This window comes from Equus asinus, chromosome 8 (genome assembly GCF_041296235.1).
Source record: "Equus asinus isolate D_3611 breed Donkey chromosome 8, EquAss-T2T_v2, whole genome shotgun sequence".
Taxonomy (NCBI): Eukaryota; Metazoa; Chordata; class Mammalia; order Perissodactyla; family Equidae; genus Equus; species Equus asinus.
The window spans coordinates 63,399,480-63,424,385 of NC_091797.1; the positions used below are offsets into that span (position 1 = coordinate 63,399,480).

General features: G+C 39.6%; 1 protein-coding gene across 30 annotated transcripts in view; it reads right to left on the reverse strand.

Annotated features, from left to right (window-relative positions):
* FARS2 (phenylalanyl-tRNA synthetase 2, mitochondrial) overlaps positions 1-24,906 on the reverse strand; it is a 467,039-nt gene that overhangs the window by 427,592 nt on the left and 14,541 nt on the right. For 27 of the 30 annotated variants that reach the window (XR_011505236.1, XR_011505235.1, XM_070515671.1 and 24 more), the window contains exon 2: positions 9,322-9,408. The exons of the other annotated variants lie outside the window; for them this stretch is intronic. The gene's annotated coding sequence lies outside the window, so the exon portion shown is untranslated. The remainder of the gene's footprint in view (positions 1-9,321; positions 9,409-24,906) is intronic. 30 annotated transcript variants of the gene reach the window in all.

Sequence of the window (24,906 nt, forward strand, 5' to 3'; positions counted from 1 at the left end):
CAGAAGGGCAGCTCTGTGTCTCAACATGCTCACCTCACCAAGATTCTGACAGGCGCCACCCCTTCCTACCCACCACAACGTTAAGCCAAGATGAAGTAATTCACAAAATAGGAAATCAAATAATTAACAAATACATGCCAAGAGGCACAAACTTACTAGTAAGAAAAGAAATTAAAAACTCAATGCTATTTTGTGCCTGTCAAGTTAACAAAGCTTTAACAGCTAATAATATCCAGTGTTATATGTAGTATACAGATAGTTCACCCATTTGACATTACTAGTATCAACTTGTGGAAAACAATATTTACAATATAATACAACAGCAAACTAGTGTGTGTGTGTGCGCGTGCGTGTGTAACATCAAAATGTTTATCCTTTTAGGCCAGCAAGTCTACCCTAGGAAAATATCCTAAAGAACTAATCTTAAATACATACAAAGCTTTATGCACAAAAAGCTCAACAGAGGATAATTTGCAGTCAGGAAAATATTGGACAGGTGCAGATCAATGACTCTCAAAGGAAGGAGGGAGCCCACCACTACTGTCTACCCACATCAGTCTCCATTACTCAGGGGCAATGCAAAATCCCACAGATGAAAAAGAACTGAGCCTCTGGTCCAGATGCTGACAGAATAAGCAAATATTTTAATAAGTCCCTCTCAATGAAAAATTAAGCTTCCATAAAGGAAATTATATAATAACAAGGAAAAAATACGTGTTAAGTAAAAAAAGGTAAAATTTTTATAATCAGTCTAATTACAACCACATAAAAATGTGTATAGAAAAAGAACAAAAGAAAATTTTGAAATGTAATAAGTAGTTTCCCTTCAGGTGGAGGGAACTTGGGAAAATTTTCTCTCACTTCAATTTTTCCTTATTTTTTAAATTTTTGAGAACAAGCTAATAGCTGCTATCGTGAAAAAAATTTTAATCCCTTCAAGACCAAACAAAGGTAAAAAAGGTGCCGACCTCAGCAGACTGTAACAAAATGTTTATTACTGTCAAGCCAGTGAAACACTGCTAACTTCTCTTTACTGTATAACCATATTACCAGTTATTGCACAGAAGACAGTATGGAGCTAGTTTAGTGGGGATGTGAAGAAAAATCATCCTGTCCAGCAGTCCACAAGTAGGATTAACTAGATTATCTTTATGCCCTCCCAGAAAGAAAGTGGCTTACACACTGAGACAGTTTTAACCACTCGAGCACCATGCATAAAACAAGCTATTCAGTCATACCAAGGACAAACATTTCTACTCCAAAGTTACAGAAACACAGTAAATGCCCCCTGAAATGTAAATACCCATAAATTCCAAACCCAATTACCCAGTAGCTACAACTAGTGACAGCTTATGAGGTTAACATCAATTTCAAGAGGACTCGAGCCACCACGGACCGAGCAGGGTCCAGTCATCTACAAATCATTCAAATCCCAGGGTGGAATCACACGGCTGTTAAAGAACCAGTAGACTGCTAATTCTCTTTCTTGCTTTGTCTCCTCAGTCGTTTCATTTGACATTCACCATGAGCACTTCCCTATTAAAGCCTTTAGCTTCAGAATTTCAACTAAATAACAAAATGTGCTTGTCATATTGAGGGTGAGAGGTTATGGAGAGGAAGGAGGAAAAAACACTACCCAGTAGATGCAATTTTGAGGTTTGGATTTCAGTCACACAAAAGAAATCAGGCAACTCAAATTTAACGCTCCCTTGACAACCTTAAATCTCTACTGCAAGCATATGGATCATGAGAGTTTTATTAGGAGCACAGTTGTGGCAAATACACACTCAAATCATGTACCACAACTAACATTGAACATTCTTCCTTTAAAATGGAAAAAGTTCATATTCAAACTCAGAGATAATGCAAAGCTGTAATTTTGTATGGAACAGACTTTTGATCCCACACTATCTCTTGGCTCACAATACAAATCTCTAGGCCATTACTACTCTGGACCCCAGTGTGACTACTGCATCAAGGTCACAAACTCTAAACACATTTTTATGAAGCTACAAAGAGAGGAAGAACATGGGCATATAGCAAAGAAAACTCCAAATACACATCTGTTGAGGACACGGGTGGGTGGGAGTAGCAAAACAAGCACCCCACGTTCTCCCAACACAGCACAGCAGACAGGACAGTAAACCAGGAACCAAAAGACCCAGATCTGAGCTCCCAGTCATTGTCCACTATCTGTGCGACCTTGGGGAAGACATTTAGCCTTAGTAAGTTCAGTTTCCTCATCGGTCAAACAAGGAGGTCCCATTAGATGATGTGGGAGAAAATATATATGAGTCTAAGGTCTTTTCCGGCATTACCCTTTCCAAATTTCTCAGCTGAAATTTGCTCTTCCTCTAGCGCTGTGAAATCTGCTGCAGGTTTTACATGTGAGCACAAGAACTGTGAGATCCCATTACTCAACCACAGGGCTTTGGTAGAACTCCTGGGACCATGAAGATAAAGTATTAATTTCCCTCATTCATTCATTCATCCAATCAGAAGACACAAAACCACCACTTATGTGCACAATGTGCTAGATACTGTAGGGGATGGGTATAAAAAGTAATAATTTTAAAAGGTATAGTCTCTACTTTAAGGCACTTAATGTTTACCATCCAAAGGGGAATACAAAAAGTTGAATAAAATTGCAATTTTCTAGAACAAATAGCTAGATGTGACCTCACAATCCTTTTCAAGACAAGCACTCCATTCAGCAGCTGAAAGACTGTAATTACCAGGTGAGATTATTTATGCTGCCCAGACTAGGCACACTTCTGAGCACACGCCCAGGTACTTCCAATGCCCTCCCCTCGCCTGTTCTACCAACCTCCTTCAACTTCCACCTTCATCTCCAAATCATTAGGTATTCCCAAAAAGTAGGAGGCCACTAAGAAACTTGTCGCAATGACTGAATGCTCTTGTCAATTCACCTTTGCCAACTTTTTAAAAATTTCAAATTCCAGGGAAACAGGAAATATTTATAACTTGCTTTACTGCATGTCTAGCACACTGCTATATTAAACACTGACCTGAGTGACTATTATATTGGCACTAGACCCATAGCATATTCCTATTAATGAGAACAATGTATAGAGTCACTGAGGCTTAAATCAATACACATATGAACCAGTGAACCAGTGAGTTTTGCAAACACACACACACACACACCCTTCCTCCTCCTCTCCTACTGTGAGAGGCTGCATCCCTAACCCTAACTCACCATCTGGGAAACAAATGACTGTGATGGCTCTGTAAATTGGTTCCACTCCTCTGGAAAGCAATCTGGCAGTATGTTTTAGAAGTTATAAAATTGTTCATACTCTTTGACCTAGTAACGACACACCTGAGACTCTATCCTAAGAAGCTAAGTCAAAATACAGAAATAGCTATATACACACATACATCTTGTGGTGTTATTAATAACTGTGAAAAGTTGGGAGCAGTGTACATGTAAACAACAGAATTAATTAATGGTACATTATCACAACAAAATATTATGCAATCATTAAAATAGTAATGGTGGAGATTATGTAGCAATAAGGAGAAATGCAGATATGGTACAACTCTGTAAAAATCGTTGAAGAAAAGTTAAAGAACTGATAATCACTGTTATAGGATGGTGAATGAGCATATTTTTTCCCTATTTCTCAGCTTTCCGTAATACAGTTCTGACACTTCTATTACTAAAAGATAACCTTTTTTTAAAAAATGGAATGCAGGCCTTTGATCATAAAGATAAAGAGGAGAGGGGCCACATCAGACACGGCAGCCTGCTATCTCACCCAGGGAGGAAGGAGACCAGCGGCATTCCACACTGCATAGGGGGCTGAGAGCCGTGTGCACAAAACAGCTTCACGGAGAGCCACCTGGACGTGCTGTGTACTTGTCAATGATTGCCAAAAAATGAGCAGCGCCCATCTGTGAACCCCAGTCAATTCCCTCCATTACAAGCATCCCGAGGCAGAGAATTCCCCAGGCAAACCATAAACTTTCAGTATCTGTTTAAGAGATTTATATGGGATCACACAGGGCTGTATGATAATTTATTTAAAGTAAATAAGCTCAGAGTTTCACATTTGCAGCAAGGAGAAATGACTGTGGTAAGAAATACAATAACCATAAAGATCAGGGGAAGAAATCAGAAACCACCTTTCACTTCTGGTGAAGCAGAGGAATGTGGTACCACCACTGCTGCCACACAGGTGTGTGTCTAAGAAACAGGAGTCAAAGTGAGGGCAGGACTGTCCTCTCCTGGGCTAACTCGGAGATGAAGGATGCAGAAGGTCAGGAAGAGTGTTCAATCCTAACAAACATTAATCATCAGATGGAAACTGATTTAAACTTGCAGCCACTCCACCCCACATGCAGTTTCAAACCTGCATCCAATCCGGGTACCAGTCCTTCACAGAGAGCTCCTTGGGAGCTCCAGTCCAGTTTTAAACAGCCAGCAATGAATGAGTTTTGTGGGTTCTCTGCTTTGCTGCTCTTATCTTCTTCTCTTGGCCCCCATTCCTAGGGCCAAGCACCTCTTAATATTGCAGTGTCAATAACCAAGTTCTGATCTCTCCTCTGCATCTTAATTTCTGCTCTGAGTCCCTGTCCAGGGAGGCAGCAGAGCAAAGAAGTTTCCGAAACAGGTTTTGAGATCAGACAGAACTGACTTAAAATTCAAATTATGTGACCCTCCTCTCTGTTGACCTTGGGAAAATTACTTAATCTCTCTAAACCTCAGTTTCTTTATCTGTAAAATTTGTACCTATGCCATAAGATCATTATAAGGTTTAAGTGAAATAATGAATGTAAACCCCAGTATCTGATGCTTTATAGTACTTGATAAAAGTTTACAGCACATGCCCTCTTGCTCCTCAGCTACAGGCACCCTGCCCGCCTCTCCTTCCTCCACTAATCCTGGCCATTGAACATGTACAGTGTGGCCCTACTCTCTGCTGCTAAACCATCCTTACCACACACCTGTACTCAGCTTGTCTTCTGGAACCACCCCACTACCCAACCAAGACAGACTCATTTCTGAACCATGATCTGACTCTACTTCCCTGCAAATGTGACACCTTAGACACAGAGGAAGCACACAGAAATCCTTTCAAAGTTTGGGTACAGAGGCCATACTGCCTGGATTCAAAGCCCTGCTCTTTCACTTGTTAATGTGACTTTAGCCAAATTACTTAACCCCTCTGTGCCTCAATCTCCCCATCTGCAAACTGGAGATAATACCAATCCCACCTCATAAGACAGTTGTGAGGATCAAGTATATTAATAAAGCTCTGAAAGCTGTGTCTTGCACAGAGTAAGCAGGCACTTTTTTTTCTGTAACTTTGGCTCCCCATGAGAGTATTTAGGCCAGAGGTACTTGGTTAGCTACCTATGTTATCGCATATTATCAGGGAGGCCAAACATCTTTGCTACTCTCTGACACTAGGGAGGATTAGGTAGGCTCTCTAGAGCAAAGCCTTGCCATCCCTAGTGTTGTCCACAGACCAGCATCAGCATCACATGAGAGCTCATTAGAAATGCAGACTCTCAGACCCCACCCAGCCATAATGAAATAGAATCTGCATATTAACACATTCTGTACACCCAAGTCACCGGGGGTTCTTGTTATAACACAGATTGCGGGGGGGGTGGGGGGGGTGGGGGGGGGAGCTGAAACTGCTGTCCTAGGACCACACTTGGAGCAGTAGGTGCCACAATGAAAAGAGAGCAGTGCATTCCAAAGAGGAAGTGCGCCAAGATGTGAGAAAACTGTCACCAAGGCATGTGTAAGTGGACAAGGAAGGGGATGGAGGGATGGACGTGACTGGTAACTATGGAAGAGTGTAAGGCTCCAAGATAAATGGTAGAAGGAGCTCCCTGGTAAATTCTTAAGAGGGTAAGGACCACATCTTACTCATCTGTGTTTTTCAACAGAGAATGAGTGAAATAGAGGAGGTAGTTCACTGTAATCATCTGATAGTACCTCTGTGTAAAAGTTATCCTCATGTTCAATAAAATTGGAATAACGTTTGTTACTTTTACAAAAACACAAGTGTTTTATAGTTATATTAGTGGCCCCTCCCCATCCTATTATAATATAGCATTTGATTCTATACTTCTTATATGAAGATGACACACACTATCATTGCTAGAAGGGAATCATTTCTGAATTGTTTCTCTTAGAAATGATTCTGGCTTTGAGAGACCCAGGAGGTGGGGTGGGGGTGGGATGAGGACAGGAAGAGGGGCTGGCAGAACATCCTCCACAAAACAATGGGCTACATTCTTGAAGAGAATTTGCCGATACCTTGCTGCCTTTTTCATTTCAAATATCCAGCATGTTAAAAACTAAGTTAAGGCAACAGAAAATTAAGTCTCCCATTGTTATAACCCTTGACTTTTTCTTAGTGACATGTGTAACTAATCAGCCCCTGGAGGTTAACAGCCAGGGAATAATTAGAGGGAAGGAGATAAGGAAAACCAATGAGAGTAGAGACTAGAAAAACCACACCAACTGATCCAAGAGCCCCTTAAAGTCCCTCCTGGGAAGCACAGACTTCATTTTCTAAGACATCAGAAATGACTAGAGCCCTTGCCTTTTATCTAAGGAATCTGTCCCTCTCATCTAACAGTGCCCTTGTTCCACCTCCCACCTCCACATACACCTATCACTCACCTAAGGGGAGAAATCCGCACAAATGTGAGAAGACAGCTATCTTCCCAGTCCAGTCCCCACAACTACTATGAAATATAGTCTATATTCCTCTGCTCTGCCTATATTTGAAAATGTTTTGGGTTGGGTAGGAAGTCCTTGTCCTCAACTACTGGAGTAACCCAATCAAGTTCTGCCCTTAAGTGAGCCCTTTGAGAGATACACAGCAGGAAAGCCACCAGGGATCCATCCTTTCTGCTTCAACTGCTGACAGAGCTCTCATGGATAAATGACAAACAATGACAAAGTTTTAAAATTTTATATCTAAACGCTCATTTTTAAAACAAAATCAAAACAAAGAGAACACTTATTTCCCCAAACCCCAAATCTCATCTCTAAACTTTGATGACCTTTCAACCAAATAACCTTAAAGCTCCCAGTCCAACACCAGGAGGACAATACTAGACCTGTCACTGTCTTTCTAAACAAACTCAAGGGCCTAGGAGGGCTCAGACAAACCATTCCTCTAAACCAAAGACCCTTCAGACTGACGATGTGGTTTACCCAAACACAGAGCCAGATTTCCCAAAGTAATGATATGGCTGAGTGTTTAAATGCACAGGAGGGCAAGCACTAGAGGTGGTAAGTGTCTAAATGAGAAGCCTTCAGGAACTTCAGAAATGTCAGCTCAGACATCATTACAGTCTTCAGTTTATAAAATGAAACTGCCATCACAACACTGAAAATGACCTGGAGCTTGTATTGAAATTTAGGTGAACAAATAGCTTTCCTTCCTCTGTATTCCTAATCTCAAAGCTCTGCAGAGTAAAGATGTGTCCTCTACAGCAACTAGCACTAAATTGTATGAATACAGAGACATACCCCATAAGGAGACAAAAATACTTTTCTACCACAAATAAACAAAATAGAAGAGATTCCCTTTGTATGTGAGGAATACATTCCAGCAATCCCTGCTAATAAGGACACCCTGAGAAAAGACATTTCTGTATATTTTGTGATGGTAAAAAATGTAATTAGAAACCACAGAACAAAGCACTCAAGAGAAATTGGAGCAACAGTCCTATACCTTTACCATACACTAGAATCATCTGTGAAGCTTTTTTTTTTTTTTGAGGAATATTAGCCCTGAGCTAACATCTGCTGCCAATCCTCCTCTTTTTGCTGAGGAAGACTGGCCCTGAGCTAACATCTGTGCCCATCTTCCTCTACTTTATATGTGGGACGCCTGCCACAGCATGGCTTGCCAAGCAGTGCCATGTCCACACCCGGGATCCGAATCGGCAAACCCCGGGCCGCCAAAGCGGAACATGCGCACTTAACTGCTGCGCCACCAGGCAGGTCCCTGTGAGCTTTTTAAGCATCCCAATGGCTAGGGCACACACCAGACCAGTAACATCAGAATCTCTGGAAGTGGGCCTCTGGCATCATTATTTTTTTAAGCTCCTCAGGTGGACTGAACCACTGAATTAGAGATTATCCTAAAGATACCTTCTCCATCAGAGTTCATCTGAGCATGACTGTGGACCCTTCATATGCTGGGACCAGGAGTCTATGTCTAAAAGTAACCCGAGCTATGATGGTATACTGTACAAGCCACTCACCCCCAAACCTGGGAGAGGAGCTCAGGGCCATGCACACCCAGAGGCCCTCCTTAAAATGTAGCATAAAAGAGATCACCCACCCAGAGGGCATTCCCAGATAAGCAGGGTAAAGGAGGCCCCTCGGTCTCTATTTTCAGGGGCACCTCCCTGGCAGCAATGTAGGAGGCTCTGGAGACAGTCTGTGACATGAACAGACACACAGGCCCAACTGAGCCAGCATCACTCAGGGAAAGTACTATTTTCAGAATGCCACGAAGCCCCTGGTGACCACTACTTGACAGAGAATACACAGCATCTTAGCAAAATATACACAAGGATTAAAGAAATGGGCACATTTGCTAGCTGTTGCTCCTCTGCTGAAAAACTAGAAAACTCACTTTATTTAAATTTTTTAAAAAGGCCTCAATTTGTACCAATGATACCCCCCAAGTTTCCCCCAATTTAAATCTGGCTTTAAATAGTTTTGCTTGGTTTTATTGGAAAGCATACTTCTGGCAGGGGTAGGACGAGCAGAGATGTATAAAACACGACACTACAATTAATTCATATTTATTCAAAAAATTTAAAGGCAACATTTTACCCAAGAAATTTAAATAAAGAGAAAATCAAACATATGGCATACATTTTTAAAGATAATATTTTAAATAACAGAATATTTTAAAACATAGCAGAAAGGCAGGAAAAAAACCATATAAAGATATTCAAGGATTAATATCTTTCTACTATAGGGAATTTTTTTAAAGAGTACTTTTATCAAAAAAAAAAAAAAAAGAAAAGAAAAGAAAAACCAACCCCTAAATCTAAAAGTACGTAACAATGTGAATTCTGAAGGCAGGCTGCCTAGGTTTAAACCCAGGCTCAGACACTATATTAGGCATAGTGCCCTTAATCGTGTCTCTGAGACTCTCCGTGCCTCATCTTACCTGTATACCAAAGGTTCTGGAGTCGGAGTGCAGGGTTCAAATTCAGACCTGCATATGTTAGTTATGTGAGCTCATTTAACCTGTCTGTGCCTCTCTTCCTCCTCTATAATATTGAAATAAGAATGGCACCTACCTCCTATCCAGAAAAAGTGGAACCCTGGTGCACTGCCGATGGGAATGTAAAATGGTGCAGCCACTGTAGAAAACAGTATGGCTAGTCCTAAAAACATTAAACAGAGAATTACCATATGATCCAGCAATTCTGCTTCTGGGTATATACCCAAAAAAGTTGAAAGCAAGGTCTCAAACACATTTGTACACCCATGTTCATAGCAACATATTCACAACAGCCAAAAGGTGGAGGCAACTCAAGTGTCCATTGACAGATAAATGGATAAAATGTGGTAGAATGGTACTCCCTCGTCTGTGGTTTCCCTTTCCGCAGTTTCAGCTACCCATGGTCAACCACAGTCCAAAAATATTAAAAGGAAAATTCCAGAAATAAACAATTCATAAGCATGAAATTGTGTGCCGTTCTGCATAGCGTGATGAAATTTGTGCCATGCAGTTCCATACCGCCCAAGGTATGAATCATCCCTTTGTTGGACCCCCAACCATTGTCTGATCCTGACATCCAACTACCGACATCATCATGGCTATTGATTCTCCTTCTGACCTATGTCAGAAAGTCAATAGTAGCCTAATGCTATGTCACAATGCCTACGTCATTCACCTCACTTCATCTATCATCACACATCATCACAAGAACGGTGAGTGCAGTACGATAAGGTATTGAGAGAGAGAGACCAAATTCACATAACTTTTATGATAGTATACTGTTATAATTGTTCTCTTTTATTATTAGTTATTGTTGTTAATCTTTTACTGTGCCTAATTTATAAATTAAACTTAATCATAGGTATGTACATATAGGAAACATAGCATATATAGGGTTAGGCCCCATCTGCAGTTTCAGCCAATCACTGGGGGTCTTAGAACACATCCTCCTCGGATAAGGGGGGACTACAGTATATCCCCACACTGGAATATTATTCAACCTTAAAAAGGAAGGAAATTTTGATAGATGCTACAACATGGATGAACTTTGAGGACATTATGCAAGTGAAATAAGCCAGTCACAAAAGGAAAAATACAATGTCATTTCACCTAAATGAGGTATCTAGAGTAGTCAGACTCAAAAGAGACAGAAAGTACAACGGTGGTTGTCATGGGCTGGGAGAGGGAGGAATGAAGAGGTATTGTTTAATGGGGACAGAGTTTCAGATGTGGAAGATGAACAAGTTCTGAGATGGATGGCGATGATGGTTTACACAACCATGTGAATGACTTAATGCCACTGAATTGTACGCTTAAAAATGGTCGATAGTAATTTTTATGTCTTGTACATTTTAACACATTAAAAAATATATAAATAAATAAGAAAGAATAGTCTCTCCCTCCTAGACTTGTTGTAAGGATTAAATATATGTGAACTGTTTAGAGAGTGCCCAGCACAGAATAAACTCTCCATAAATATTAACCGCTATCTTACTGTCCTGCCTTTGTAGCTCCCTCCAGTGCACACGACCGTGTTGTTCAGAAGGAGAAGCTCACCGACTAGATTCTGATCCTCCTTGTGGAGCTATACACCTCCCAGCTCTGGGCTTCCTTCTAGCGTGAATGCTCCTTCATTGGGACAAAATTTCCACTGCAAACGGATGAAGATGAAGAAACTACCTAATTTCTGCAGTCTTCACACATAAAGCTGAGATGACCATATTTTTTTAAAACTGATTTTATTGTCTTTATTTCCTAAATGGTTAATAATTTTGCCTCAAAAATAGCTTCAGAGGCTAATGCTATCATACACATCTATCAGTGGGGAAGAGAAAAGAAAGTCCCCCTGCTATTCATAAATATTTTCACTTTTTATCACAATCAAGACTATTTTACTTCTTTGCTTGATCATTTAAAAAACATTTTATTATGAAAATTTGCAAGCACACACAAAGTAGAATTCAACTAGCGCCCATATACCCAGCTTAATAACCAACTTTAATCTTTTTTGACTCTACCTAAATTCAAAAAATTCTCAAAAAATTCTCCCCTCAAAAAATTAGAATAAAAACACCAAATAGCTACATTGAAGCAATGCTCATCTCTAACAATCATCATCATCACCATTTTTCTTTACTTTTAGAAATTCTTTTTTGGTATCTTCTCACCTTCTTTCATTTTTTCCTTTGAAACTACAAATAATTTCAATATCTACCTTGCCAAGTTTATTGTGAGGATGTAACATACATGAAAGCGCATAGCTTGGTGTCTGACATGTATTAGGTTCCTGAGAAATATTGGTTCCCCACAGACCACTGCCATATCTTACACTCCAAGAGAAGAGACACCTCCTACATATCCTTCTCCATTCTTGGTCCCTTACCCTTGCCTTCCCTTCCTAAACACCGGTCCTTGCTTCCTTCCTGCCCCCATGCCTTCTGCTTCTAAGCCAGGGATCCTAAACACAAATGCCTAATCACAAATCCAAACACCTAGAAGATCCCAAATATAAAGACAAATATAGAAAGCAGATAGATAAACTGAACTGACACATTTAACATTTAGGGTGCCAGTCCCTGAATTAAAAATAAAAAACAGACTCAATCTAGTGCTTATATATTATTTAACAGAAAAACCAGGCTAGACACTATGGTGTAAAATATCACAAACAGGAATTCCTATGCAGGTCATTCCGGTGTGCGTGTGTGTATGTGTGTTTATATTTAAACATTAAATTCTTTTTTGATGATCCAAGATGTTTATATGCTGATGAAATTCATTTCCTTGCAGTACTTTTCGCCAGTGGCAAACCTGCCACCTCTAATTTGCTTTAAAAGGAATTCTAATCACCCAATCAATCATACTCTTGACCTTCAGCCTTCACAGTCACTTCACTGTGGACAAAATTGGCTCTAAAAATTCATGTTGTAACAGTTCTGTTGTCCTCAAGCTCCAAAATGCCAACGAAAGGAATATAATTTGAGCAAACCCTCTGGTACTAGAAAAAACAGTACATGGAGTTTCTAATTCATCTTCTACAAAGATTCTTTAAATAAAAGTGAATGTCTATGATACTATTAAGTAATAACTTTTCCTCCACTGGGAGTTAAAGATTTATAAATCATCCAAGTTTCTATGCAGTGAATCTAGTTTCTTCATCACAAAAATCACATGGCTCACTTTTCGTTTTAAATAACTTACCTTTCTTTACACAGAGATCTAGAACGACCAAGTAATAATCCTTCCAATTCTCACCTCTTCCCCTCATAGCACACATTCAATCTTAAGTGCACTGGCATCCATCTTTCCTGCTTGCATCCTGTTCCAATGGAAAAGGGAGTTTTCTTCTCGCCTAGGCCAAAGCCTTACAGGTCATTCATTTCAGCACACAAAATTGCTCAAATTTCTCCCACTGAAACAAAAGGCACCCCACTCTTGACAACCCCATCTAGCTAGAGCGCTCTCTGTCATTGCTTTATCTCTTTATTTCTCAAGAAGGCACTGAGGCTTAAACATTAAACACTTCTTATCTTCATTTTCTCAACCATTCACTTCTCAATCCAATGGATTCTAGGTTCTGCTGTACCATTCCATTGGAACTATTTGCAATGGTGTCATCAATGGCCTCCCATTTACTCGATCCAGTGGCCACTTCTCAGTGCTTATCTTACTTGAACTCTCTGTAACATTTGACACTACTGGTCACATCCTCTTCGAAACTGTGCCTTCCCTCAGTTTCTAATGGCCTCTCTCTTGGCCTTCCTCCCACCTCTCTGAACACTCCTACTCAATCTCCTTCAAAGAACCACATCCTCCAATCATCCCATATCAGTCAGTGACCCCAGAGTTCCATCTTTGGCCCTGTTCTCTTCTCCTTCCATTGCATACCTAGAAGTCCAACTTCTGAACAGAGAAATGGGAACCAGCTAGTGACAAAAAGTTCCCCAAAAAAGAATTACAAATGCCTCTGAAAGTTACAAAAAGATGCTCAGTCGCAGAGAAATGCAAATTAAAATGACAACTAGACATTTTTTAATCTACAGATTGAGAAAGATCATATTGCTTGATATCATACTATCATGAGGATTGAAGAAACAGGCATTGCTGGTAAAACCTCTATGGAAGATAATTTGGCGATATCTATCAACACTTTAAGTGTACATATCCTTTAATTCAGCAATCCCACTTGTAGTAATTTAAACCTATAGATATGCTTGTTTGTATGTGTACAAAATGATGCACGAACAAGGATATTCACTAAACAATTTGTAATAGCCAAAGACAGGAAATATGTTTCTATTAATTGGGGACTAGCTAAGTAAATAAATAAGGCAGCTCTACAGTATTGACATGGAATATCTCCAAGATACATTGTTAAATGATAAAAACAAGGTATTGATAACTGTGCATAGTAGCTAACCTTTTTTATTTTATCTAATATTTTATTTTGTCCAGAGCTTAAGTCAAAATACATTTAACATTTTTAACAAGAATATAAATGTAGCTTATGCATATATACAGATATCAGAAAGTGTATAAGAAGTGATAAGAGCTGAGGGACCGAGAAAAGAGGCTTAATTTTCATTATATATACGTTTATACCTTTTGAATTTTATAAGATATGCATTACAACCAAGTGACTTTATGATCACTCGACCTTCCTTCATTCTCTACATTCAGGCAGTTGGTCAGTCCTATGAATTCTCTTTACAGCATCACTGCCATTTTGGACCTCCTTTCCAATCTCACTATAACCGATATAATTTAGAGACCCTCAGTATCCTCCTCTGAAATAATTAAACAGCCTTTAACCTTTCCACTTTAAATAATTATCTTCTCTGATTCACCTTATGTATACACCATGCCCAGACTTACCCTTCTAAAGCACAACTTATTAAGCTTCAAAAGGCCCGGATTCCACTGTGCAAAGTGCTCTGCACAGGCCCAAGCCCCTTCTGTCCCAAGGACTAGACTCCACACTCCAGCTGAATGGTACTGCCCCCAAGAACTAGAATTCCAGCTGTTTTTTGGACCCGATTCATAAGCCTAAATGCTGGTGGTTTCCTCCATCAGGAATGTCCCATGTCACGTACGTCTCCCTTCCCCACATGTACTAGCTAAAATGATGTGTGGCCTTCAGAACCCTCTGTTTTACAGGCCACGTACCTCAGGAAACTTTCCCTAATGTTCATTCAGGATGTGACTGTGGAACTCCGTGTTTCTTTTAGGGCAGCCTTTACATTCCCACTAGGCATCCATGTCAGTGGTAAGCCTCTCCCTCGGAGCTGCCTCTCCTGCTCTGTTCCTTAGTCTCCTGGTTACACTGATGTACTCACAGCAATAAAGACCAAGTCAGTTGATGAGAGTAACACTTCTCTTCAAAGTCCCAAAATTCCTATTGTTCATTAAATGACTAAAAGGCCATCTTGAATCCATAAGTTTAGATGTGCTCATTTTTGCACAGTTGCCCAGTGTTCACAATGATATTATACTGATAAGTTGAGGTATTAAAAATATTAAATAACTGTTCCTGATTCTTTTTGTCTTTCTCAATGGAGACTGGTAAAAAGTTTGGAATACAAAGCACATGAAAATACAGATGCAAGGAAGCCAATTTCACTACCTGTCACTTAAAAGTAATTTTCTAGAGTTATTGTTTTTTCAAATGAGAGATGATCTTTCTCAGAGTGAACACATAAGGTTAGTGATGGCTAGGAGCAATGACTAAACCAGGTGGTTTCAGGTCCTTAACAAGAAGTATCTACCATTTCCCAGTATAAGGCAATTACCCACTTAGTCAGGTCAAGGTCATTTTAAAAGAGGTGATCCCTGTAGACACATAGACATCAGTATTACATATTGGTTTGGAAAATGACTAGGGAATTATATGAAATGAAAAACTTCATCATCAAAGTCATACAGACAGAAAGTAGAATAGTGGTTACCAGGGGCTAGAAGGAGGGGAGAATGAAAAATCATTGTTCAGTGGGTACAGAGTTTGGGAAAATAAAAAAGTTCTAGAGAATGGATAGTGGTGATGGTTAAACAACAACATAAATGTACTAATGCCACTGAACTGTACACTTAAAAATAGTTAAAACTGTAAATTTTATTTTATATATATTTTTTACCACAATTTAAAAAATCCATCATAAAACATGACTTTTATTTATTTTTAAAGATTTTACTTTCCATTTTTATCCCAAAGGCCCCCAGGACACAGTTGTGTATTTTTAGTTGTGGGTCCTTCTAGTTGCGGCATGTGGCACACCACCTCAGCATGGTTGACGCACCCAGGATTCGAACCAGTGAAACCCTGGGCTGCCAAAGCAGAGTGCTTAAACTTAACCACTCAGCCAGGGGCCAGCCCCCAAAAAAACATGACTTTTAAACATTTGCTTTATTTTTAAAACAGTAAAAGATGCAACTACCAGTTTTCTTTTTTCTTTCTTTTTCTGCTGAGGAAGACTGGCCCTCAGCTAACATCTGTTGCCCATCTTCCTCTTTTTGTTTGAGGAAGACTGTCACTGAGCTAACGTCTGTGCCAATCTTCCTCTATTTTGCATGTGAGATGCCTCCACAGCATGGCTTGATGAGCAGTGTGTATGGCCACGCCTGGGATCCAAACCCATGAACCCTGGGCCACCAAAGTGGAGCATGCGAACTTAACCACTATGCCATGGGACAGCCCCAGAATCTTTTTATTTCTCATTTCAAGACTTGAATAAGACAACAGAAACAAAACATCAACAGTTTAAATCTGATGGCTCTAATATATTAATTATTAAAGTTTACCCTGATTTAATTCTTTTTTTTTAATCTTACCTTCACTTGGAAAGAACTAATATACTATTAAAGTTTAATCTGGTAATTCACCTTTTTTTTAATCCTACTCTTCACTTGAAAAGCTTTTAGCCTCCAAGACTGATCCATGCTATGTAGTCATAAGGCAACTGTTGCATAAATACCTGCAGACAATTGTTAGTCACGCAAAGGAAACCACAGAAGGCTTGAACGCAAAGCGACCCCAACTCTTATTCCCTGATGAGTCCTCCCTCAAACTAAAGTCCAAGATGGCTCCAGCCCACTAATATAATGCAGTTAAAATAATACAAATAAAAAATAAAGAATAGAAAGAAAATGCAATGATAATACTAAATCATACAATGTCACCAAGGACATAAGAGCTGCTTCCTCTACATTTCAAGTAAACCATAAAACACACCTATTACAATGAACTGTACACATGGTACTGCTTTTAGAAAGCCTCTTCAGCTTCACTACGTTTAATGGGATAGTATTCAACGGTAATACTTTTAAAAGTTGGAAACTAATAAAATCACATCTTCTAGATCTGTGCTGTCTAATACAGTAGATACTAGTCACATGGCTACTTAAATTCAAATTTAAATTAAAGTCAAAAATTAAGTTCCTCAGTTGCACTACCCACATTTCAAGTGCTCAAGAGCCACATATGGGTAGTGGCTGTCATGATGGACAGTGCAAATGTAAAACACTTTCATCATCACAGAAAGCTCATTGGACAGAGCTGCTCTAGATCCCAAGTGCCTTTTTCTGAAGCAATCACAGTATTTTCATTCATTCGTTCAACAAATGTTTGCTGGGTTCCTGCTATGTGACAGGCACTGGCTAGTTGCCAGGCATGGCAACAAGTGAAACTATCAGTTTGAGTAAAGAGAGAAATAGAAACCTAAAAAATAGGAGTAGAGACCTTATTTTTAGATAAAGAAGAATGGCCAGGGAAGGCCTGTCTGAGGAAGTAAAGTTTAAGCCAAGATGAGAAAGATAAGCCATTCAAAAAAGACAGAAACAGTCTCCAAATAAAGAGAACTAAAATACCAAAGCGCTCAGGTGGGAGGGGCTTTGAATGTGCTAGAAACTGATCTTAGTGCATTTTGCAGCTGTCTCATTAAACTTGAAACACCAAGCAAAGCATTTAACTGACACTCAAATCTATTCCAAAGGGGAAGCTAGACAACAGTCCATATATTATCCCAGGCAGTTCTCCTTGTCCCTCTAAATCATTTGCCTTTTTGTCATTTCATTTCTTGAAGCACCAACTTCCGAGTGGGCAGGTACAGAAAGAGCAATTAATTTTGTTACTTCTTAGCAGACGAAAACTGGGCTTAAACAAGGTTTCTGAATTACTGTGAATTTTAACTACCTGTGTTCTTCCATGCTGCTATTAACATGGGTAATTGAGATATTTTCATCACAAGTTGAGCAGTTTCCATTTGAGGGCAGGTTATCATATTCCTGCCAAGGGCAAACAACTCACTCACAGACTTTGAGCAGCAATATACAGCAAACTGGGTGGACATCCTTTTCCCAGGAAATGCAGTTGGCTACCGTGCAGCGGACTCCACCACACTGTCACTGCCCCACAGACAGCTCACAGGTGGGAGACTGAAAACACTCCCAGCCTTCAAGACAGGGCTGACGGGAAACTCCAAACAGAGAACTCCCTCAGTGCCTCTACAGCTCAGAGGCTTGCCTTTGTGAGCAGCTCCCTCATCCCATTTGCATGCACCTTGTCTTTTCGTCTTCTTCACACTGCCTTTTCACTCAAGTTGCTTTCTAATAGCAGGTCTCTCTGGGTGTGTTCCTTACAGCCAGGTTCCCTTTCAAGGAGCTACATAAAGCATCCGCAGGAAGTACCCCAAGACCTCTGAACAGAGCTGAGGCAGGAGGGCCGACAGCTAGTACTAGAGTCATTTGTCCTCTGGCACACAAGGCCTCCTAAGGATGGATGGAGAACACCATCTATCTTCCTCCATGCTGTGTGAGCCAAAGAATCTAGACAATTCCCTTCCAAGTCCACTTATTTCAGAGACAGAAAAACAGAACCTCCATTGCTGGAAAGAACCTAACTGTTTGGTATCAGAGAAAAAAAGGTGCATTCTCATATCAAATTAACTAAGAATCAAATGTGGAAATATGCTTCTCACATCAGGTTTTGATTTTTTAGCCTTAATGAAGAAAAGCCCAATGCTAACTAAACAGAATAACCCAATGAGATAGAATAGTTATGGAAGATAACGTTAAGGAATATATTTTAAATCCATACATCTCACCATATCCATTGGGTAGAGACATTTCTGCCTAAACATACTTCAGTAATTAAAATTAACCTTCTTTCAAATAAAATATGCCATTACCATTATCATTTTAAGTAAAAGACCCTGTAAAAACACTTCATTTTACTATATTTTGAAGAAAACATATGCTTCTAATATTAGAATATCATGGGTGAAAAAGTTCTCGGGTCCCTTTTATAAGCACACTAATCCCATTCGTGAGGGCTCTACCCTCATGACCTAATCACCTCCCAAAGGCCCCATCTCCTAACTCTATCACATTGGGAGTTAGGATCTCAACATGTGAATTTCGCAGGAGGAGGGGACCACAAACACTCATTTCATGGCACAGAGTAATGAGAATACATTCTTAATCTTTACAAGGTCCCTAGGGGTAAAGAGAGCACAGATCAGTTCAGTTCCATTTTAGACTGAACATAGTTAACTAGGAAAAGGTAATCTGGGCACGGGACACACAAACTGGGGCAAAGCCCAGCTACCTCTGACATTCCAATGCCATATGTTCAGTACTTTGTCCATTTCAGGGTCATACTGTAATAGCTGAAAACTGCCAGCAATCAATGGCTGCTTTATTTGAAGTTATAATTTAGATTAATTACAGATAAAGTCTAACTTTAAGGAGAAAATATTTTAAAAGAATAGGGTTCTAGTCCAAACAACGCAGGATATAAGAAACCAACTCACATGGAACCACTGTATTCACACTTCCCTCATTTATTATGTAGATATTCACAATGGGCTGGGCACAACAATATTTCTTAAAATGATGGGTCTAAGGGTGAAAATTAACAATGGGATGTCAAGATTTTATTGAAAAAATATTTAAATAATGCTGAGCAAGGAAAAAAATCAACGTTCTTCTATATTATGAATAAATTACAATACATATAGATTCAACAAAAAGCAAAAGTCCACAAATATTTTTCAAATCTTAAATATATTCACTTCTAAACATGGTATTTCTGATAATATGCTATTACATAAAAACAAATTTTAGCTTTGATATTGCCATCACCTTTTATAACCAACAGAGATTATTTGAGAAATGATCTGACTTTAAGAACAAACGTATATAAAGCATTTGCAAGTTGGCATTCCTTAACTTTAAGAAGTTTTATTGCATTTTTTTTGCTTCTGAGCTTGTACCTTTCTAGTAAATAAAAAGATTTTTGTTGTTCTAACAAAAAAATAAAAGTATCTACAACCACCCATTTGGAATTGGTATCCATTTTCTTTTCCTCAAGACTTTAATTGAAAAGTACAGTCCTTCCAAAACCTCTTGGGTCAATTCAGTTTGTTTTAAAAGCAAACCATTTTGCATTTCTAAGCTGCCACTTTTTTAATGTTTTGGTTTCTTTTAAGTCTTTCAAAAAGTCAAATATCCACCTGTGACAGGTACCAATTAATCTGAAGAAAATATTGTGAACCAGCCCATCTACAAATGCAAAAAGCTTTGAGTAACATTAAATGAAACCCATTACCTGTGTGTTTGTCCTGCTCTGCAGTCACCATTTAATCAATGAATAACAGAAAGGTGAAGTTAATGACAGAGTACCTTCCGTATGAATTAGGCTTAAACATCATAAGAGGATAAATAATTTCTCCTTACCCTTCAGTATTCTGAGGTTGACTCAGGAGTACAGTCTGGCTGCACTTGAGAAGCACAGGTAGATTTTATTTGAAGGTAGAACAGTAACAGGTATTTGTTCCTGTGCTGCCTGATTCATAGAGACAGAAACAGATAGGCAGAGAGATCCTTCCAGGTTCCCCTAACCCCATGGGGAGTGACTGGACAAGGGGACATCTCCTCCTCCTGATCAGGAATACCTTCTGCTCCACCAGCCAGTCACTCCCACTACATTGGGCCTGCTTGCCCTGCTTTAAATCTCCTAAAAAGACCCTATTTTGTTTCTTGTGAGTCTTTAATATTTGTGCACACAGGCCCATGCTTATCTGGGGGAATAAAATCAGTTTGATCTAGAGAGCAGCTTAAATCCTCAAATGCCTTAAAAGAAATGAAACTGATTTGCAAATATTCACTCTGTACTTAGAAGAGGTGCTGGGGAACAGAAAAGAGTAAGAAAATGTCTCTGTCGTCAAAGATTTCAGAAGACCAGCCTTGCAAGATTCCAAAACTATTTATGGGCAATGACTATGCCCTTACAAATCAGACATCTTGGTGGCTGCACTAGGAGCCAGTGGTTCTCGCTCTTGGCTGAACATTAGGATTAACTGGGAGGCTATTTAAAAATATCTGTGTCAAGGCACCATGGCCAGAGATTTTTACTTGATTGCTGTTGGAGCAGCCCTGACATTCGTAGTTTTACAAGCTCCCGGTGATTCTAATTTGCAGCCAGGCTCAAGAGCCACTGCTCTAGACTGACAACTCACAAGTTCCCACCACTGCTAAGGCCAAAAGTTTTCAAACTGCTTCTCAAACTCAAGGGTTGTTCAGCTCAGCCTTGGATTTCATGAACTATCTTAGCATCCTACCCATACACTTCCTTTTTCTTTTTTTTTTTTTTTGCTTTATGTTCCAAAAGACTATTTGTGTCATCTGAACTCCAACTAGCATATAACCTTGAGGAGGTTATAAGCACCTTTAGATAATCATATTAAAAATTATCCAGATTCCCCATAAAATCATTTTATTACTTCTTCATATGAAAATTTCATTTTTAATTAAGTATTGAGATCACTTAAAGTGTTCACAAAAATACTACTTTGCAAAAAAGTAAAAAGAAATAATGGCCATTTTCAAGACTCCTGAAATTATCTTCACAGCTTCTATAGAAAGGTTTGCTAAGACCGGTTCTGATAAGATATAAATTCGGGCCTTTGTGTATGCAAAATTAGATTTTGCTTTAGAGATTTGCTGTTAGAGTTTGAAAAAATAAGGTACATGTGTCGCAAGAAGAGTGGTTAAATGAGGTAGCAAGAAGTCTTAGTGTAGTGTTAACTGTCACATATTCCAAGATTATGGACAGGATCAATTCTAAAAAGTGTGTAAGGGAGGAAAAGTTCAAGTACAGGGTTGATTTTCCCTTAAGAGTAGGTTCTTTCTCTTGTAAAAGGGGCTTACCAAGGGAAACTTTGAACACATCTAGTCCCCAGTCATCTGAATTGTTCCTGGAGCACTTGGATGTGGGGATGTGAAGTGCCAAGTATTCTTCCTCATGGTACTGCCATTCTCCTGCTAAATTCAGGGCTTCCTCACAGCAATGCTGGTAAGAAATGGCAATGGCACTCCAGCAAGGGCACAATACACACGGATGGGGACCTTCTGCTTTTTCAGTCAGCTGCCTGACTGGGCCTGATGACAGTGGTCATCCATCCAGATGGCACATTAGAAGCCCCTGACACTTTTTAAAGATTTTATTTACTTTTCCTTCTTCTCCCCAAAGCCCCCCAGTACACAGCTGTATATTCTAGGTGTAGGTCCTTCTGGTTATGTTATGTGGGATGCCGCCTCAGCATGGCCTGATGAGCAGTGCCATGTCTGCGCCCAGGATCCGAACCGGCGAAACCCCAGGCCGCAGAAGTAGAGTGCACGAACTTAACCACTCGGCCATGGGGCCAGCCCCCTTTTTAAAGACATTGCTGGGGCCCCTGGCCAGAGTTTATGATTAACTTGGAGTGAGTGGAACTAGAGTACTGGGGGGTTTTTTTGTTTTTCTGTTTTTGCTGAGGAAGATTCACCCTGAGCTATCATCCACTGTCAATCTTCCTCTTTTGTTGCTTGAGGAAGATTAGCCCTGAGCTAACATCTGTGCCAATAGTCCTCCATTTTGCATGTGGGTTGGCACCACAGCATGGCCTGATGACCCGTGTATAGGTCCACACCCAGGACCCAAACCCGCAAACCCAGGCCACTGAAGCAAAGAACACTGAACTTAACCACTACGCCACGCAGCCAGCCCCAGTATTGGTATTTTTTAAAGGTTCTCAAGTCTGTAATGTGAGGCCAGGGTAGAGAACCAGTGGGCTAATGAAACCAAAAGGTTATCCAACTGTCAGCTCGTATGATCTGGGAAAAACTAAAGGGATACAAGTTCAGATGAAGAAGACAGATCTGACCTCTGAGCTTGCTTAGATGATTCAAATCTTAGTCTCTCTTCTAGACAGAAGTAAAAGGACAAGGCAGCTTGTGAGAGAGGGAAGAGCTTGAGCGTACAGATAAGCAGACAAGAGTTCAAATCCCAGTTTCACCATTAACTAGCTGCGTATCCTTGGCCCATTCGTGAGAGTTCTTTCAGCCTCAGTTTCCCCAGATATAAAATGGCACTCGTGATCTCACTGGAGTTTTACCAAGATTGATATTAACAGGATGTACAACAACTAGTACAGCAGGTATTCAAAAATGAGAGCTATGTCAGGTTCTGAGCAATCCAAATGAGCTGTTGGAAATAAAATGAACGGCATCCTTTAGCTCATCTCTTCACACATAAGGCACCTTCAATAATTTATTTCTCAGAGCCTCACAGCTGTACTACAATCTCCATATTTTTCTGAAGCCAGTAACAAAGATCTCTCATAGACAACTTGTGAATAAGATCATAGCTTACTTGTTAAACAAAACTGCCAGTAATGCCTTAATATAAAAAGACAGAATTGGTTAATCTAAATGTCAGAGCAAAGGAGAACAGTTCAAGAGACTCAGCCCCACTTCTAGAGAAGAATGGAATACTTAGCCAAGTGGCAAAGAAGGAACCCAAATCCTAAACAAATGGATCCCTGTAGCTTTAGAGTCCTACGGCCTTAGGTTCAAATTCTAGCTTCAACGTTTTAGTAAATCACAGACTCTTTAAGCTTTAATTCATTCATCTATATCTAATAGTGCCATCTTTCTTAAAGTTCTCGTACAAACTAAAATTAGGAATTTAGGTAAAGTATATAGCACAAAATGGATGTACAGTAAATCAGATTTTATTCCCCTTGCCCTGCCTATATTTTGATCTCAGGTTATGAAGTTTCCGATAAATTATGCCCTTGAGATATTTCCTCTTCATGAATCAAACAACTCTCAAACCCAGGGAGCAAAAATTCACAGACAACCCAATTAAAACACACTAGAAAGGTGTCTTTTGGACAGTAGTTTCCCTTTTAGAAGAGGGGAACTAGAAAGAGAAGAGGATAAGATATAGATTGAGATCCAGATAATTTCTTTCTGCTGAAGTCCTATGCAACATTGCTAGTGTCTAAACCTCACAAATATTACAAATATATTGAGGAAAAAGACTAAGAACGATAACAGCATAGGTTTCTTACTCTTTCATGTATAAAACTATAACATCCTTTAATATCTTGGAGTTGTCATTACCTGACCAGTTTTCAAAGGAAAATGCAATGGAGATACAGATCGACTACTAAGCAGAAAACAAATCACCTTAAATTATGAGACTCATATAGGAAATCTGTATCAAACACTTTTACAACTAAATGATACAAAAGCTGAGGAGTGTGATCAATTTACAAACAATTGTCATTGACTGACAGGAAAATAACTCAGCCAGTCTTCCACCTGATTTATATACCTATTAAATCTAGCAACTTATAGATGATTTTGCATAATTATTATAATGACCAAAATAAGAAGAATAAGAAATCACGGTATATAAGAAAATAACATAACATAAATAACATAAAATAACATCAATGACTTATTTTTTTCAGTAGGGACAACAGGTCTATAGAGATCCACCTACATGCTCCCATCTGAACCATAACAACAAATACCACTGATACACTGACTTGGCCTTTAAAGGCTTACTGAATATCTGACACTGTAACTAAAATTGGTCATACCGCTCAAGGAGCTCACAGACTACCAGGAAACCAGAGTGAGACATATATAGGTCCCCAACTAAAACTCAAAACAGTATGACCACTGGAGGATAATGGAGGAAGTGTAACTCTACATGGGAGAATAACAGAAAAGATTTCACAAAGAGTGAATTTTCAGTGGTTGATGGCTAACACCGTCAGAGATTGTGCACATCTCTTCTCAATTCTGTGTTTTGTGGCTTTTTGTCAGTAGCCTGAAATTGGGTGTAAACACACCCACCACAGCCAACACTACAAATTAGGCTCCCTTTCCATAAACATCGCTTATTAAACACCTACTGGCACACCAGTGATCTTGATGGCAAACTTCTAGTCAGTGGAGACCATACAGGCAAAGGACCAGAGGCACGAAGAGTATGAAGATTCTGAAAGAGCAAGTAGTTTAGGATGAGTGAAGTGTAGAGGACAAGTGACAGAGTGGTAACGGACAGAAAAAGAAAGGGAGTTTGGGGCCATATCCTGAGGCGCTAAGGATCCTGACTTTTATCCTTTAGGTAAATTAAGTCGATATTAGAGGAGCAACACAGTGACATATGTATGTGCTATAAACATCACCCTGGAACTCAGGGGAAGGTAGAGCTGAAGGAGAAGGAGCAGCAAAGACGCACTATCTTTACATCTAGAACCTACCTGTGAGTCACTGCCCAGAGAGACAGGGTTAAGATAAGGGGGTGCGGCGATGGAGGGAACCAGCAGTC